This window comes from Pongo pygmaeus, chromosome 2 (genome assembly GCF_028885625.2).
Source record: "Pongo pygmaeus isolate AG05252 chromosome 2, NHGRI_mPonPyg2-v2.0_pri, whole genome shotgun sequence".
NCBI classification, from domain to species: Eukaryota; Metazoa; Chordata; class Mammalia; order Primates; family Hominidae; genus Pongo; species Pongo pygmaeus.
Window position 1 is genome coordinate 7,257,471 of NC_085930.1, and position 18,558 is coordinate 7,276,028.

General features: G+C 35.6%; 1 protein-coding gene and 1 pseudogene across 4 annotated transcripts in view; one reads left to right on the plus strand and one right to left on the minus strand.

The window, feature by feature from the left end:
* ZNF654 (zinc finger protein 654) overlaps positions 1–18,558 on the minus strand; it is an 84,060-nt gene that overhangs the window by 37,933 nt on the left and 27,569 nt on the right. The gene's annotated exons all lie outside the window — the stretch shown is intronic.
* On the plus strand, positions 9,452–10,241 carry LOC129032419 (chromobox protein homolog 5-like; annotated as a pseudogene).

Sequence of the window (18,558 nt, forward strand, 5' to 3'; positions counted from 1 at the left end):
TTCCCCCTTGAATAATGCAGATTTAAACTGTGCAGGTCTACTTATAAACAAACTCTTAAACTTCTGCTAACCCTTATTCTTTTTTGGATTTCTGTAGCGTATTAGTAATTTTTACACTAAAATACAAGAAAGATTTGTGCATTTATCTACCATAGGAAAATTCCACTAAATATGATACTTAATTTTCCAAATAAAAGAAATCCACTTACCAATTTAAGTAAAGGAAAATTAGGTCTACTCTACATGAGTCAAACAATAATATAATAAACTTTTACCCACATTTTATTTAAAACACTCAACTTTTAAGAACTTTTTCTATATATACTAACTGAAGGTTTGATATCTTATAGAAATTTCTATTCAGTCCTACTTAGGAACAAAGAGCATTTGATTGTGGGTAACGTTGACATACTTAACTATTCTAATGCACTTAATCTTCAAAATATTTTCTTCAGTAACATCTTTACTGAGGGAGGAAAAAGTTAACAGTTTTGTTCATACACACACACACACAGACACACACACACAATTAGTGCCCACTTATCCACAGGGGATACATTACCAGACCCCTTCCCTCCCACTGGATGCTTGAAACCACGGATAGCACCTAACCCAATTTTCATCAGTTTGAACATGTTTCTGTTCATGTCTCCCACTCACAAATGTAACGCCTTTTCCATCTTAACTAAGCATCTTAACATGCACCATGTGGCTTTGAATTTTGTGGTTTGAGGTGTGACAGTAAAACTAGCATGAATTTCTTTGTCCCTCACAATTTCAGAGACAGGAAATTTGTTCTCACTGTGAGATTTTAGCAACCTCAGCATGCAAATTTTTTTTTTTTCTGAAGTTGAGAACTTTCACCTTTTCAATTGAAGCACTTTACAGCTTCTCTTTGGCATATATGAATTGCCGGCATCACTACTCTTGGCTTTGGGGCCATTATTAAGTAAAATAAGGGCTACCTGAACACAAGCACTGTGATACTCATGATAGTTGATCTGATAACCTAGAGGGCTACAAAATGACTAATGGGCAGGTAGCGTATACAGTGTAGATACACTGAACAAAGGGATAATGCACATCCTATTTGGGATGGTGTGAGATTTCATCATGCTACTCAGAATAGCCTGCAATTTTAAAATGTATTATTTCCGGAATATTCTATTTAATATTTTTGGACCATGGTTGACTATGGGTAACAAACCGCAGAAAGTGAATCCACAAATGAAGGGAGACTATTGTACGGACAAAACTAAAGAAACTATACATTGTATTTTCCATAGTATGAGTCACTAGGTACCTTTAATGATTCTCCCTCTGAAAACAATTAAAATGCTAGATAAAATAGCTTGCCTTGACTAAAAATTCAAATAGCTACACCAGTATATTCTTCCCCACATTTCTAGACTGGAAGGAAAACTGCCAGTGTGACCTTGGAGCTAAGTAGAAAAAGGGAAAAAAAAAAAACTACTTTGAAAATCTTCTCATGTAGGTCGTGACCTGAATTCATATACCTACATGGTCAAAAAATTCTCAAGCCAAGAATTTAGCTAATATTGGTCCCAAGCTAGTAATATCTCCAGGTACCTGACAAAAACAAATGCAAATTCTTTCAATCCAGGCTTCAATTACCACAAATAAATTTATTCTAGAAAATACAAACTCACAATATAAACAAAAATAATAATGATAAGGACAATAAAAACCACAAAATACAAGGAAACACAGCACTATGAACAAGGCCAAAAGAACGTTAGTCACAGAGACTTTATGAAAATCACACAGAATATAAAATATGGGTATTATATAGTTTAAGAAATGACATTGAAAATATAAAGAACAAGATAAAATTATCAGTAGTCAAAATGCTTCCAGAAATAATAAAATCACTGAAATTAAAAGTCAACAGGCAGATCTTATGGACGATTAAATACACCTGAAAAAAAATTGGTACACTGAAAAAATTATCCAGAGTAGCTACAGGAAGACAAAGAAATGGAAAACACAAGAAGCAAGAGTTAAGGAACACAGAGGTGGAGTATACATGTTTAATCATAGTTCTAAAAGGGAAATAAGAAATGTGGCAAAGACATTAACTGGATAAGAATTTTTCACAACCGATGAAAAATCCAAATCCATAGATTCAGGAGAGCCCAGAAAATGCCAATAGAGATAAATAAAATAATTATACATCTAGCTAATCATAATAAACTATAAAATACCAATAAAGAGCAGTGGATAAACAGAGAAAGAAATAGATTATTTACAAAAACATGAGAAATTAAATTGGAAAGAAAGGTCTAAGATGCAAATCAGTAAATATATAGGCTAACGAATTTTGACAATTTGAAGTACTAATAAAAATAATCTCATCTAGGCTTTAAAAACAGAGCAAAAACACATGACATCAATAACATATAAGCATTCATTCAGCGTTAGTGTTCCAATGTCATTTTACTGGAGGAAGATAAAGTATATAAAGTGTATACCTCAATAAGTTAAAAGCTAAATTCCCCTTAACTAATTTACACATTTACATACAGTAAAAGTATCTTCAAGTTTTTCTGGGGGTAGACAATTTCATTACAAAATTGCATATCTGGGAAACATGAAACAAGAGAAATGAAAAGGGACTAGCCAATTTTGTAAAGCCTCTATAATTAAATCAACATTGTGTTGGCACACGAACAGACAAATAGGCTAATGAAACAATAGAAAATCCAAAAAGAGACCACAATAGTATGTGAAAATTTAGTATATGATAAAAACAGTGCACCACTGGCTTCAAATTCTTGCACTATTATATTGGGTTTACAGTAGAGACTGAATTGCCAGATACTATTTTAGGATTTGGCCTATGGGCCATATTTTGTGAATCCCAGTGATAGAGAAAAGATTAACCATGTTAAGTAAAGAAATGGAAGACACAAAAGACCTTCGTCAAGCTTTTGCACATAAAAAATATAATGTCTGAAATGAAAAATACATTGTGTGGGATTAACAGCAAATTTGACATTATAGAAGATAATAGTATAATGGGAAAACAAAGGTATAGCAATAGAAAACTACTTAAAATAAAAGAGAAAGACAAAAAACGACTAGAGCTATTAATGAGCTGCAGGACAGCTGTTGTTCCCCTTCAGGTAGCATCCCTGAAGAAAACACAATAGTGGTTTCTAAAAAAAGTTTTTTGAGGACATTTCCAAAAGTCGACAAAAATTGTAAGCCCACAGATCCAAGAAGCTTAAAATCAAGAAACATGAAGAAAACTACACAAAACACATTATAACCAAATTTCTTAAAACCAGCAATAAACTTCAAAAGACACCAATGAGAAAATGAAAAGACAAGATATAGCATGGGATAAATCACAAATCACATATCTGATAAAGAGTGTATATCCAGAATACATAAAGAATTCTTAGAACTCAGTAAGATGACAAATAATACAATTTTAAAATGGGCAAAAAAATTTGATAGATTTTGCCAAAGAAAATATAAAATAGCAAAGCACACAAAAAGATGCTTACCAACGACAGGACTGAGGAAATGCAAATTAAAACCAAAATGAGATACTACTGTATAACCATTAAAATGGTTATTATGAAAAAGATAAAAAATATTAGTGAAGATGTAAAGAAACTGCTACCCCCATAGGAAACGTTAGAATTTTAATCGTACAGTCACTTTGGTTACAGAGTAGCAGTTTTACAAAACGCTAAACATAAACTAATCATACATCTAACAATTCTATGCCTAGGTATCTACCTAGGAGAAATGAAAAGATATGGCCACATAAGACACATACAGAAATGTTCATAGCCCAAAACTGGAAGTAATCTGAATAGCCAGCAATTGCTGAATGCATAAATAAAATGTAATATATCCATATACTGAAATCTATGAAGCACAAAAAGAAATGAGCTACTGATAAATGCTGTAACATGGGTAAACCTCAAGAACATTATTCTAAGTGAAAAATAGTCATTTAAAAGACTATTTTACATGACTTTTTTGCAAGACTATTTTTAAATATTTTCACTTGATCTAAGTGAAAGTATCCAAAATACTACATATTCTATGATATCATTTATATGAAATGCCTAGAAATAGCAACTCTATAGAGATAGAAAGCAGAGCAGTAGTTGCCTTGAGCTGGGTAGGCACTGGGGACTGAATGCAAATGAACATGAGGGAGCTTTCAGGGGTAATGAAAATGAAAAACTGGATTGTGGTAACGGTTGCACAACTCTATAAAACTTACCAAAACATCACTGAATTATAAACTGACAATGGGTGAATTATATGTAATTTATAATTTTTAATAAAGCTTTACATAAAAAAGATAACTAGCAATGGGTAAGGAGTGGGGAAATATAGCTGAAACAAGATTGACAATATACTGATAACTGTTGAAGCTAGGTGATAGTTGCTTCTACTACTTTTACTTTCAAGTATACTCAAAAATTGTCATAATAAAGTTTTCTTTTATTATACTTTAAGTTCTAGGGTACATGTGCACAACATGCAGGTTTGTTACATATGTATACATGTGCCATGTTCGTGTGCTGCACACATTAACTTGTCATTTACATCAGGTATATCTCCTAATGCTATCCCTCCCCCTTTCCCCCACCCCATGACAGGCCCCGGTGTGTGATGTTCCCCTTCCTGTGTCCAAGTGTTCTCACTGTTCAATTCCCACCTATGAGTGAGAACATGCAGTGTTGGGTTTTCTTTCCTTGTGATAGTTTGCTCAGAATGATGGTTTCCAGCTTCATCCATGACCCTACAAAGGACATGAACTCATCCTTTTTATGGCTGCATAGTATTCCATGGTGTATATGTGCCATATTTTCTTAATCCAGTCTATCATTGATGGACATTTGGGTTGGTTTGAAGTCTCTGCTATTGTGAATAGTGCTGCAATAAACATACGTGTGCACAGCATGATTTATAATCCTCTGGGTATATACCCAGTAATGGGATGGCTGGGTCAAATGGTATTTCTAGTTCTAGATCCTTGAGGAATCGCCACACTGTCTTCCACAATGGTTGAACTAGTTTACAGTCCCACCAACAGTGTAAAAGTGTTCCTATTGCTCCACATCTTCTCCAGCACCTGTTGTTTCCTGACTTTTTAATGATTGTCATTCTAACTCGTGTGAGATGGTATCTCACTGTGGATTTGATTTGCATTTCTCTGATACCCAGTGATGATGAGCATTTTTTCATGTCTATTGGCTGCATAAATGTCTTCTTTTGAGAAGTGTCTGTTCATATCCGGCACCCACTTTCTGATGGGGTTGTTTGATTTTTTCTTGTAAATTTGTTTAAGTTCTTTGTAGATTCTGGATATTAGCCCTTTGTCAGATGAGTAGATTGTAAAAATTTTCTCCCATTTTGTAGGTTGCCTGTTCACTCTGATGGTAGTTTCTTTTGCTGTGCAGAAGCTCTTTAGTTTAATTAGATCCTATTTGTCAATTTTGCCTTTTGTTGCCATTGCCTTTGGTGTTTTAGTCATGAAGTCCTTGCCCATGCCTATGTCCTCAATGGTATTGCCTACGTTTTCTTCTAGGGTTTCTATGGTTTTAGGTCTTACATTTAAGTCTTTAATCCATCTTGAGTTAATTTTTTGTATAAGGTGTAAGGAAGGGACCCATTTTCAGCTTTCTACATATGGCTAGCCAGTTTTCCTGGCACCATTTATTAAACAGGGAATCCTTTCCACATTTCTTGTTTGTGTCAGGATTGTCAAAATCAGATGGTGGTAGATGTGTGGCATTATTTCTGAGGGCTCTGTCCCGTTCCACTGGTCTGTATCTCTGTTTTGGTAAAAAGTACCATGCTGTTTTGGTTACTGTAGCCTTGTAGTATAGTTTGAAGTCAGGTAGTGTGATGCCTCCAGCTTTGTTCTTTGGCTTAGGATTGTCTTGGCAATGTGGGCTCTTTTTTGGTTCCATATGAACTTTAAAGTAGTTTTTTCCAATTCTGTGAAGAAAGTCATTGGTAGCTTGATGGGGATGGCATTGAATCTATAAATTATCTTGGGCAGTATGGCCATTTTCACGATATTGATTCTTCCTATCCATGAGCATGGAATATTCTTCCATTTGTTTGTATCCTCTTTTATTTCATTGAGGAATGGTTTGTAGTTCTCCTTGAAGGGGTCCTTCACATCCCTTGTAAGTTGGATTCCTAGGTATTTTATTCTCTTTGTAGCAATTGTGAATGGGAGTTCACTCATGATTTGGCTCTCTGTTTGTCTTTTATTGGTGTAGAGGAATGCTTGTGATTTTTGCACATTGATTTTGTATCCTGAGACTTTGCTGAAGTTGCTTATCAGCTTAAGGAGATTTTGGGCTGAGACAATGGGGTTTTCTAAATATACAATCATGTCATCTGCAAACAGGGACATTTTGACTTCTTTTCCTAATTGAATACCCTTTATTTCTTTCTCTCACCTGATTGCCCCGGCCAGAACTTCCAACATTATGATGAATACAAGTAGTGACAGAGGGCATCCCTGCTTGTGCCAGTTTTCAAAGGGAATACTTCCAGTTTTTGCCCATTCAGTATGATACTGGCTGTGGGTCTGTCATAGATAGCTCTTATTATTTTGAGATACGTCCCATCAATACCTAATTTATTGAGAGTTTTTAGCATGAAGGGTTGTTGAATTTTGTCAAAGGCCTTTTCTGCATCTATTGAGATAATCATGTGGTTTTTGTCTTTGGTTCTGTTTATATGCTGGATTACGTTTATTTATTTTCATATGTTGAACCAGCCTTGCATCCCAGGGATGAAGCCCACTTGATCATGGTGGATAAGCTTTTTGATGTGCTGCTGGATTCGGTTTGCCAGTATTTTATTGAGGATTTTTGCATCAATGTTCATCAAGGATATAGGTCTAAAATTCTCATTTTTTGCTGTGTCTCTGCCAGGCTTTGGTATCAGGATGATGCTGGCCTTATAAAAAGAGTTAGGGAGAATTCCCTCTTTTTCTATTGATTGAAATAGTTTCAGAACGAATGATAGCAGCTCCTCTTTGTACCTCTGGTAGAATTTGGCTGTGAATCCGTCTGGTCCTGGACCCTTTTTGGTTGGTAAGCTATTAATTATTGCCTCAATTTCAGAGCCTGCTATTGGTCTATTCAGGGATTCAACTTCTTCCTGGTTTAGTCTTGGGAGGGTGTATATGTCCAGGAATTTATCCATTTAGTCTAGATTTTCTAGTTTATTTGTGTAGAGGTGTTTATAGTATTCTCTGATGGTAGTTTGTATTTTTGTGGGATCAGTGGTGATATCCCCTTTATCATTTTTTATTGCGTCTATTTGATTCTTCTCTCTTTTCTTCTTTATTAGTCTTGCTAGCAGTCTGTCAATTTTGTTGATCGTTTCAAAAACCCAGCTGCTGGATTCATTGATTTTTTTTGAAGGGTTTTTTATGTCCCTATCTCCTTCAGTTCTGCTCTGATCTTAGTTATTTCTTGCCTTCTGCTAGCTTTTGAACATGTTTGCTCTTGCTTCTCTAGTTCTTTTAATTGTGATGTTAGGGTGTCAATTTTAGATCTTTCCTGCTTTCTCTTGTGGGCATTTAGTGCTATAAATTTCCCTCTATACACTGCTTTAAATGTGTCCCAGATATTCTGGTATGTTGTGTCTTTGTTCTCATTGGTTTCAAAGAACATCTTTATTTCTGCGTTCATTTCGTTATGTACCCAGTAGTCATTCAGGAGGTTGTTCAGTTCCCATGTAGTTGAGCGGTTTTGAGTGAGTTTCTTAATCCTGAGTTCTAATTTGATTGCACTGTTGTCTGAGAGACAGTACGTTGTGATTTCTGTTCTTTTACATTTGCTGAGGAGTGTTTTACTTCCAATTATGTGGTCTATTTTGGAGTAAGTGTGATGTGGTGTTGAGAAGAATGTATATTCTGTCGATTTGGGGTGGAGAGTTCTGTAGATGTCTGTTAGGTCTGCTTGGTGCAGAGCTGAGTTCAAGTCCCGGATATCCTTGTTAACCTTCTGTCTCATTGATCTGTCTAATATTGACAGTGGGGTGTTAAAGTCTCCCATTATTAAAAAAAAAAAAACACTGTTGACAAAGGTGTGAGAAAACTGGTTCTCTCTTACCTTGCTGGCAAGAATATAAATTGGTTCAACCTTTACAGAGGAAATTTGGCAGTATCTACCAAAATGAAAAATTACATTCTTTGTATAAATGTATGATAAGTGAAAAATTACACTCTTTGATCTAGCAATTAACTCTACTCCTAGGATACATCTAAGATATACAAATACCCTTGTACATATTCCGGTCATACATGGTAATTCATTAAAGGGTTGTTGATAACAGCAAAGGACTGAAACAAAAACTGTCCATTAATAAGGGACTGGTTAATTACATTTTGATATACACATAAGAGTGAAATACTCTACAGCCAATGTGATGACCAGTGTTCTTTCTATGCTGATGGGGAAAGATATGTAAGTGAAAAACAGAGATACAAAACAGTGTGTACAGTATACTAGCATTTGTCTAAAATGAGAATATGAGTTTTTTTCTTATATATGCATTATATATCTGAAAGGAAAACTCATGAAAATAAGTACACTGGATGGCTACAGATACGGAAACTAGGAAACTAGGGGACAGGTAAATGTAAATGGCAAGGGTATCTCATTGTATACTCCATACTTTTTGAATTTTGAACCATGAACATGTATTACCTACTCAAAAATTAAAAGTGATAAAGATGAAATCTTAAAAGCAAGCCCCTAAACGGGTACATTATATACATGGAACCAGATAAAAAACAGATTTTTCATCAGAAGAAAATGTGGCCAGAAGACACTGGATGGACTTCTTTAAAGTATAAGAAGAAAAAAATTGCCAATCTAAAATTCAATAATCAGTGGAAATGTCTTTCAAAACAAAGGTCTTTGGGTTCTCGTTAGTTTTGGCTAAAGGGAGTCAATGGCAGAAGTCAGAAGTCAGGAGGAAGGAGAAACGAGGGTCTTTCTCCCCTTACCCCTCTGCTTCAAGATCCTCTATAGCAGTAGTTATATCTCTTCAGAGGTACCCTCTCACACAAATCAGTGCTGCTTCCTCTCATCAACCATCCCCTGTCTGTGGGCTCTAGTAATACTTTCTGTTTCCTTTGTCCCTCCATTTCTAGAGCTAACAGCAACTTACCACAATTGCCAATGTTCAGGTTCACCATCTCCTGTCTGTTCTCTCAGATCTTCTAACACCTTTAAAAGTGATTCTATGAATAAGTTCCTTCTACTGAATTATCTAGGATGGTTTACATTTACCTAATTGAATCCTGACTGAAATAGATCTTAATCAAAAAGAAAATGAAGGTCAGTCTGCCAAGCCCTAGACCCAGGAGGGGAGGCCACTACTGACAGCCCAGAGGGAAAGAACAAACTGGGAGTATCTGGGATGCAGTGGCCTTAGTCCTTCAGGTAGAACACTGCAACATGGGAAAGAAAACCAAGCACACAGCTGACAGTTCATCAGAGAATGAAGAGGAGTACACTGTGGAGAAGGTGCTAGACAGGCATGTAGTTAAGGGGCAAGTGGATTATCTACTGAAGTAGAAAGGCTTTTCTGAGGAGCACAATACTTGGGAATCTGAGAAAAACTTGGATTGCCTTTAGCTCATTTCTTAGTTTACAAAAAAGTTTAAGATGATGAAGGAGGGTGAAAATAACAAGCCTGGGGAGAAGTCACAAAGTAGCAAGGAAATCCAGTTTCTCAAACTGTGCTGACAGTATCAAGTCCAAAAAAGAGAACAGAGTGATGATATTGCTTGGGGCTTCGAGATAAGGCTAGAACCAGAAAAGATCATTGGGGCAACAGATTCCTGTGGCGATTTATGTTTTTAATGAAATGGAAAGACAGATGAAGCAGACCTGGTTCTTGCAAAAGAAGCTAATGTGAAATGTCTACAAACTATGACAGCATTTTATGAAGAGAGACTGATGTTGCATGCATACCTTGAGGATGCAGAAACCAAAGAGGAAAAAACAGCAAAGGGCTAAAAGGGGGTGATCCCTGTCACTTCTCTTAGTACATAATACATTCACATTCCTGTCTCTTCCTTTCTCCCCACCCCTTTCTATCCTAAACATATCCTTGAAAAAATATGCTTATCACTGTGCTCTACAGGAGAAAAGATGGTATTGGTTCTCTTTAACATAACTGATAGTCCTATTCATAGAGGGAAAAAATAAAAAAGGAAACAAAAGTGAATTCACTGAAAATTATTCCCTACAAAACAAGGAGCAAATTGTTTCTTATAAAGGGAAAACCTTTTCAAGATACCAAAGCTTAAGAAAACTATAGCTAATAAGCTTCAACCAATAAATTACTAAAAATATATGATTTGCTTAAATATTTTGAATTCTGTAATTCTGTTCATTGCTTCTTATACAGCAGACTTGGAAGAAATTCTTCCAGTGCCTTAATCCTGGGATAATTTCTCATAAGTTTTCTTTGTAAGAAGTAGTGAGCAAAATTTTGTCAATTTTATAATTACAGAAGCATTTCATGTAATTTTTTTTCTTTTTTCTTCATTCCACAGTAAAAGCTGCCAGTATAATATTGTAGTCTAGTTCTATAAACCAAAAATATTAGTGGGAAGGAAGTTAAAAAAAAAAAAAAGTCAGATCTGTAGTTTTTTAATGATCTGACTTAGCACGAGATTAAGCCATTCAAAATAAAAAATTTCAAATGTACTTAAACCATTCATAATGACTATATACATCTTTTAAAGAATAACTTTTAAAGAATAAAGATCTTCCTAATAGTAGCTTGTAGTCAACTGCTTTTTTGCTCTAATTTTTGTATATCCACACTGACCAAGAGAACTATCAAGCTTTCCTTCCTTTAGAATAGAAAAACAATAAATGCCATTTTCCAAAACTACACATCTACAGCCCTCTAGATTCTGATATAAATACTAATGTGGGTGGGAACAGGGTATTTCTTTTCCCTTGATCACTTTCCATCCCTACCAACACAAATACACCAATTAGTAATCTATCTCTTTGCTCATAAAACAACTATAGTCCCAACGACTTTACTCCAAAATCAATAAAAGGAGCAATAAAGACCAAAATTACTGGGGAAAAGATGCTAGTCACAACTAAGACCAAATGCAATACTAAGTTTCTAACGATGGCCAATACAAACAAATGCACTAAGAGTTTTTTAATATTGACTTTAGCTACAACAAATCCTATAAACAAAATATTCTAGTGTAATAGGGAAAAACAAAACCATCTCATGAAGTTTAGTAAGAGAAAGAGAAAGAATTAAGACCACCAACTGCCTCAAAAAAAAAAAAATATTATCTCTTCCTCAGAGAGAGAAGACAAAGAAATACAAGGCTAGACGACCTAGATTTTTCTCTAAAATGACTAAGTTCACATGTCACAAATGATTAGTAAAGACAATAGATACAAAATTGGTGAAGGTGTTGAATAAGTGTTCGTCAATATAAAGAGTCAGGAAGTAGTAAGAGTACTAGATGCTGTGGAGATGGGCAATACTCATTGGGACCTACAAGACATACACCTTTTGTGGGGCCCAGCCCCCGCAAAAAACAAACGTACCTTTATAATTAGCCTTCTTTCCTTTATTTCCAAGTCATTTCCTAAATTAGTTGAAAGCCTAGACTTAAATTATAAATGCAATCAAGTAAAACTTGATTATAGAGTAGAGACTGAAGTTAGGCTAGGCATAAATGCTGTTTGAAATACAGTACAGTTTAGCAACATAATCAGAAAGGATCAGTGATCTAACATTACATGTGTAGTCTAGTCCAAGAAGATCTAGCCACTCAAAATAAGAGACTGATTATACCCACTTAGCTCCATGAAGACAAGACCCTTTGGTCTTTTCTCTTAGACAGCTTGCCAAAACACCTTTTAGTCTTTGCCAGTGCACACACCAAATACTACTAGCTGAACTAGTTCCTCCTCCAGTGATTCTTGTGGACCTAGTGGCTGTCAGGCAAATACCTGCTGTCCCGTAACTCACCTCTACCTGGAATGCTGAAATCTATGAATATTTACTTTCTGTTGGGTAAAAGGAGGCTGTGAAGGCAGCATTACAGTTTGCTTTTCTTTTATGTAAAACTTATAAAGTCTATGTTTTCTGCCTGAAAGTCCACTTAGTTTCAGGGTGTTTGGCTTTGTTCCACCTGTGAAACTTAACTTAGGAATCAGTATTTAACCAGTCTAAAACAAGGCAAGAGGAAAAAACAATAAGCACTTAATTAACTCAATTTGCAAAAGTCCCCCAACCTCTCAGGCTTCGGTTTTCTTATCTACAAAGAATGAATTTGAGGTCCATATGCACAAAGCAAAATCTCTGTTTCTTCAGAAAATACATCTTACAAGGACAGTCAACCCAGGTAGTTAGACAGAATTATAATTAGCTGATTTAAGACAATTCACTACATGACTTTTTGTTTCTGTAACATCTGAAATAACACTCAGGTATAAATAAAAGCAGAATCCATTTTCCTTCCCTGTAGACAACACTAGCAAAACTCTAATTTTTCGAGTCTCCCAGCTGATAGAAGGCAGATCAATACATATGTATAATTACAAAGTAGATAAAGGCTTTTATTAAGGTGGACATATATACCAGACAATACTGCCAGAGAATATAGTAACTTACAATTTTTCCATATAACATATTTTATTTGCAAACGTTACACATATATAAAAGACATAATCTCCTTAAATTATTTTATAACATTATTTAATAAACTTCATATGTCAAGCAAATAAAAAATTTAGTCATGATGTAAATCAAAAGAACTGTAAAAACAGATAATAAATATATTGAAATCTGTTAATATCCAGGTGCCTTAAACATTGTTTGCCATCCCTAAGAGGCTCTTCTGCTCCTTCATCTAAGTTATTCTTGTCATTCCTTCAGAGTACAGCAAGTTAGCTCACCCAGCACATTTTTACTGACCTCCAAGACAGGTCAAGTCCCTGTTATGCCCTCTCATTGCACTCTGTAATTCTCTCCTAACTACAATTACATAAAAGTATAACTGCTTGTTTAATATAATATCTCTTAGCTCTGTAACATCTTTGAGAACGAGAATTTATCTATCTTATATTCTATTTTATCCCTAGAAGCAAGCAGAGCTTTACAGAATGACCAAATAATTATGCAGTAATTGTTAGAAAAATTTTTTGATTAAATATTTAAATAAAATAACATACTATTGTAGATTTACTACTCTTTTAGTAGAACCAACATGTTGCTATTTCCCCATTTTTCTTCTGGTATGGAAAATATAATTAACTTCTCTGTAAAGTAAATACAAATAATGCAAAAAGTCTTCCTTCTAAGAAATCTTACTATTTAGTAAGTCATCAAGATAACATATTTCTTTTGCCTTACATTGAACATCTTAGATAAGATTTGCTTCTGCTTGACACATTATTTTTTACATGGGCAGTAGCAGAAAAGCTAGCGTATTAGTCCATTTTCATATTGCTATGAAGAAATACCGAGACTGGGTCATTTATGAAGAAAAAGAGGTTTAATGGACTCACAGTTCTACATGGCTGAGGAGGCCTCACAATCACAGCAGAAGGCGAAGGAGGAACAAAGGCATGTCTTACATGGCAGCAGGCAAGAGAGCGTGTGCAGGGGAACTGCCCTTTATAAAACCATCAGATCTCATGAGACTTATTCACTGTCACGAGAACAGCACAGGAAAAACCCGACCCCATGATTCAATTACCTCCCATTGGGTCCCTTCCATGACACATGGAGATTATGGAAGCTACAATTCAAGATGAGATCTGGGTGGGGACACAGTGAAACCGTATCAGCTAGCAGGCAATGCAAGAGAAGTCAATAAATGACATTTTAAACCAAAGAACTTTTGAAAACTGTATAAGAATTTTCACATAACACTAAAGTTAACAAAGATTATATAGATGAAAGAGGGAAAAAATTCCAATAGGCACTGAAACAGTAATACTTCTTGCTTACGAATAATTTATTTTAATACTTATTTTCCTCAAAAATCAGTAGAGAATAACTGAAACAGTGTTGGTAATCTGCAAAATAATGTAAACATTTTCCTTGCAGTGTTATTATTTATTTTTTGTTTATTATTTTTGTCTACGTAGCCAATTCTTTAAGGAAACTGCTCCTCTCTCCAACATTTCTGTGGTTCTGATGGGGCAGCCAACATAGTACAGTCATATGTTGCTTAACGACGGGGATATGTTCTGAGAATTGCATCATTAGGTGATTTTGTCCTTGTGTGAACATCACTGAATGTATATACACAGAGCTAAATGGTATAGTCTACTACACACCTGGGCTACAAACCTGTATAGCATGTTACTGTACTGAATACCATAGGCAACTGTAACAACAGTATTTGTGTATCTAAACAGAGAAAAGTAAGTAAAAATACAGTATAAAACAAGCTTGTCCAACCCACAGCCTGCATGCAGCCCAGGATGGCTTTGAATGAGGCCCAACACAAATTCGTAAACTTTCTTAAAACATTACGTAATCTTTTTGCAATTTTTTTTTCTCAGCTTATCAGATGTCGTCATTGTCACTGTATTTTATGTATGGGCCAAGACAATCCTTATTCTTCCAATGTGGCCAGGGAGGCCAAAAGATTGGACACCCCTGGTATAAAAGATAAAAGCTGTTTATGTGCACAGGGCACTTACCATGAATGGAGCTTGCAAGAATGATGTCGTTATAGGTGTGTCAGTGACTGAATGGTGAATGAATGTAAATACCTATGACATGACTACACACTAATGTAGAAATATAAACACCGTATATGTAGGCTATACCACACTTACAAACAAATTTTTCTTTCTTTAATAATAAATTAACTTTATTATAACCTTTATGAACTTTTTATTTTTAACTTTTTGACTATTTTGTAACATTTAGCTCAAAACACAAACACATTTGTACAGCTGTATAAAAATATTTTCTCTTTATATCCTTATTCTTTAAATTTTTTCCATTTTTAAAAATTTTTTCATTTTTGTATTTTACATTTTTGTTGTTGTTGTTAAAAACTAAGTCACATACTGATCAGCCTAGCTCTACATAGGATCAGGGTCATCAATATAATTTTCTTTCACCTCCAAATCTTGTCACGATGGAAGTTCTTCAGGGGCGATATGCATGAAGCTATTATCTTATATGATAACAATGTCTTTTTCTGGAATGCCTTCAGCAGAACCTGCCTGTGGCTGTTTTACGGTTAACCTTTTTTTAATAGGTAGAAGGGGTACACTCTAAAATAACAATAAAAAGTAGAGCATATACATAATTCAATAATATAATTATCATTGTCAAGTATTATGTACTATATGTATAATTCTATGTGCTATACTTTTATATAACTGGCAGAGCCGTAGGTTTGTTTACAGCAGCATCACCACAAGCATGAATAATGTGTTGCACTACATTATGGCAGCTATGACTTCACTAGGCAATAGGAATTTTTCAGCTCCATTATAATCTCATGGTACCACCATCTCATATGAAACATCTTTATGCACCGCATGACTTATTCTCCTTTTCCCTAGCCATGGACTAGCCCAAAATCTTATGACATTCTCAACACACTGATTAATCTAAGCAGTAGGAACATAACTCAGGTCTGACCAGAGTTCTTCTCAAGATATTTTTGGGATCTGAAGTAGGCAGAAGGGGTTTCTTCCTCCTTGGTTAATAAACTGAGCTTAATCCTAGAACTGTCAACAGCCCTGAAAGAATAAAGCCCAAAGAGGAAAGATGGAAAGAAACAGTTTCTAGATGATATTAGCTCATCTAGCAACTGTTTATTTTATTCTCTAGATTCAGAAAATCCTGAAACTAGTCCCTCTATGGCTTAGTTATCTAATAAAACACTCTTTTTTTTTTTTTTTTTTTAAACAGAGTTTTGCTCTTTTTGCCCAGGCTGGAGTGCAATGGCGTGATCTTGGCTCATTGCAACCTCCGCCTCCTGGGTTCAAGTGATTCTCCTGCCTCAGCCTCCCAAGTAGCTGGGATTACAGGCGCTTGCCACCACGCCCGGCTAATTTTTTGTATTTTTTGTAGAGACAGGGTTTCACCATGTTGGCCAGGATGGTCTCAATCTCTTGACCTTGTGATCCACCTGCCTTGGCCTCCCAAAGTGCTGGGATTACAAGCGTGAGCCACCACACCCGGCCTTTTTTTTTTTTTTTTTTTTTAATACTTAAGCTTGAGTAAGACTTGTCAGGTATAATCAAAAAGTTCAAATACAAATACATTCACATATTCCTTCGGGCATCACAAAATAAATATAATTTTTTTTAATACAGTTATTTTTAGGTCAGGCGTGGTAGCTCATGCCTGTAATCCCAGCACTTTGGGAGCCTGAGGTGGGCAGATCATCTGAGATCAGGAGTTCGAGACCAGCCTGGCCAACATGGTGAAATCCCATCTCTACTAAAAATACAAAAATTAGCCAGGCATGGTGGCGGGTGCCTGTAATCCCAGTTACTTGGGAGGCTGAGGCAGAAGAATTGCTTGAACCCAGGAGATGGAGGTTGCAGTGAGCCAAGATCATGCCACTGTACTCCAACCTAGGCGACAGAGCCAGACTCCGTCCATAAATAAATAAATAAATAAATAAAGGTTTTTTTTTTTTTTAAACTGCCTCACTCTTCCAAATCTAAATAATATATTCTAAACTCTCCTTCCCTCCTACAATTTTAAATATATACAAATCAATTTTTAAAGAGGCACAGCGTACACACACACATTTTAATTTCTCTTTGGTTTTGTTTTACATTCTGGATTTCTTCTTCAGCTTTACATCTTCCAACCTTCCTACAGAACTTTAAATTTTAACCATCATACTTTCTTAATTTCAAATTCATTTTTCATATCTCATTATTCCTTTCACACAGCATGATACTGATGTTTTTAATGTTGTACATAACTTCTCAATTCTCTCTAAAAATGCTAATTATACATTTTATATTTCATTTTTATTTAACATTAACTGTTTCTTTCAAAATTATTTTTCACTTTTTCACTGCATTTTTTCATATTGAAGGCATTTTTAAATATCTGATGATTCTTAGATATTCATTAATATGTAAAAACCAAGCCATATGTAAATAATTGGGAGCCCTATGAGCATGAGTCTGGAGTTTCTTGACTAATGAATTTTTCTTTAGCATAATTAAGTAATTAGCTAGTAGTCTCATTGAGGAATCTGTAAATGCCAGAATGCAAAGGTCATTGCTCCAAGGTTATTTAATTTATATAGAGGAAATAAAAAAGTAGTATAGAGGTTGAGTGTCCCTTATCTTTATGCTCAGAATTAGAAGTGTTTCAGGTTTTGCATTTTGTAGTATTTGTATTTATACTTACTGATTGAGCATCCCTGATCCAGAAATCTGAAATCTGTAATGTTCCAATGAGCATTTCCTTTGAGTATCATGTTAGCACTCAAAGAGTTTTGAATTTTGGAGCATTTCAGATGTCAGATTTTGGATTATCAGATTAGGGATACTCAACCTCTAATGCTATTTCCCCACCCCAACCTGACCATAAGGCCTGGTGATTGAACTAAATTAAAAAATTGTAATTAATTTCTTTATCTGCATTCTCCCCAAAATAAATGTTTCACATAATAATACTTATCCTACGAGACATACTCTGATACTTTCTATTGCAATTTGTAATGACAAGTGTTTTTATAAGCCACTGTTGTGGTGTGAGTACAATTTGAGGTATAAATAAATAACAGATGAAGCTGTGACTTGCTCTGCGTGTTGCCATGACCATTCCTCTATCTGCTTTCTGTCCCCCAGAAAACTGTAGAAATCGTTCATTCACTGATAATCTTTCTCTATTTATTTTCATTCTCTTCTCTCTTTTACTTCTTTACTATAATTTTAGTGGGTTCTTAGGAGGGCAGAAGGGATAATCACAAACGTTCAGTTTTTAATCTTTAATTTGAAGTTCTCTATAAGCATTTTTTAAAAACCAGGATTTTCAGCCAGGCATGGTGGCTCACGCCTGTAATCCCAGCACTTTGGAAGGCCAAGGTGGGCAGATCACCTGTCAGGAGTTCAAGACCAGCCTGGCCAACATAGTGAAACCCCGTCTCTACTAAAAACACAAAAATTATCCGAGCATGGTGGTGCACACCTGTGGTCCCAAGTACTCTGGGGCCGAGGCATAAGAATCACTTGAACCTGGGAGGCAGAGGTTGTGGTGAACCAAGATCACACCACTGCACTCCGGCCTGGATGACAGAGAGACTCTGTCTCAAAAAAACAAAACAATGGGCCGGGCGCGGTGGCTCAAGCCTGTAATCCCAGCACTTTGGGAGGCCGAGGTAGGCGGATCACAAGGTCAGTAGGTCGAGACCATCCTGGCTAACATGATGAAACCCCATCTCTACTAAAACTATAAAAAATTAGCCAGGCGTGGTGGCGGGTGCCTGTAGTCCCAGCTACTCAGGAGGCTGAGGCAGGAGAATGG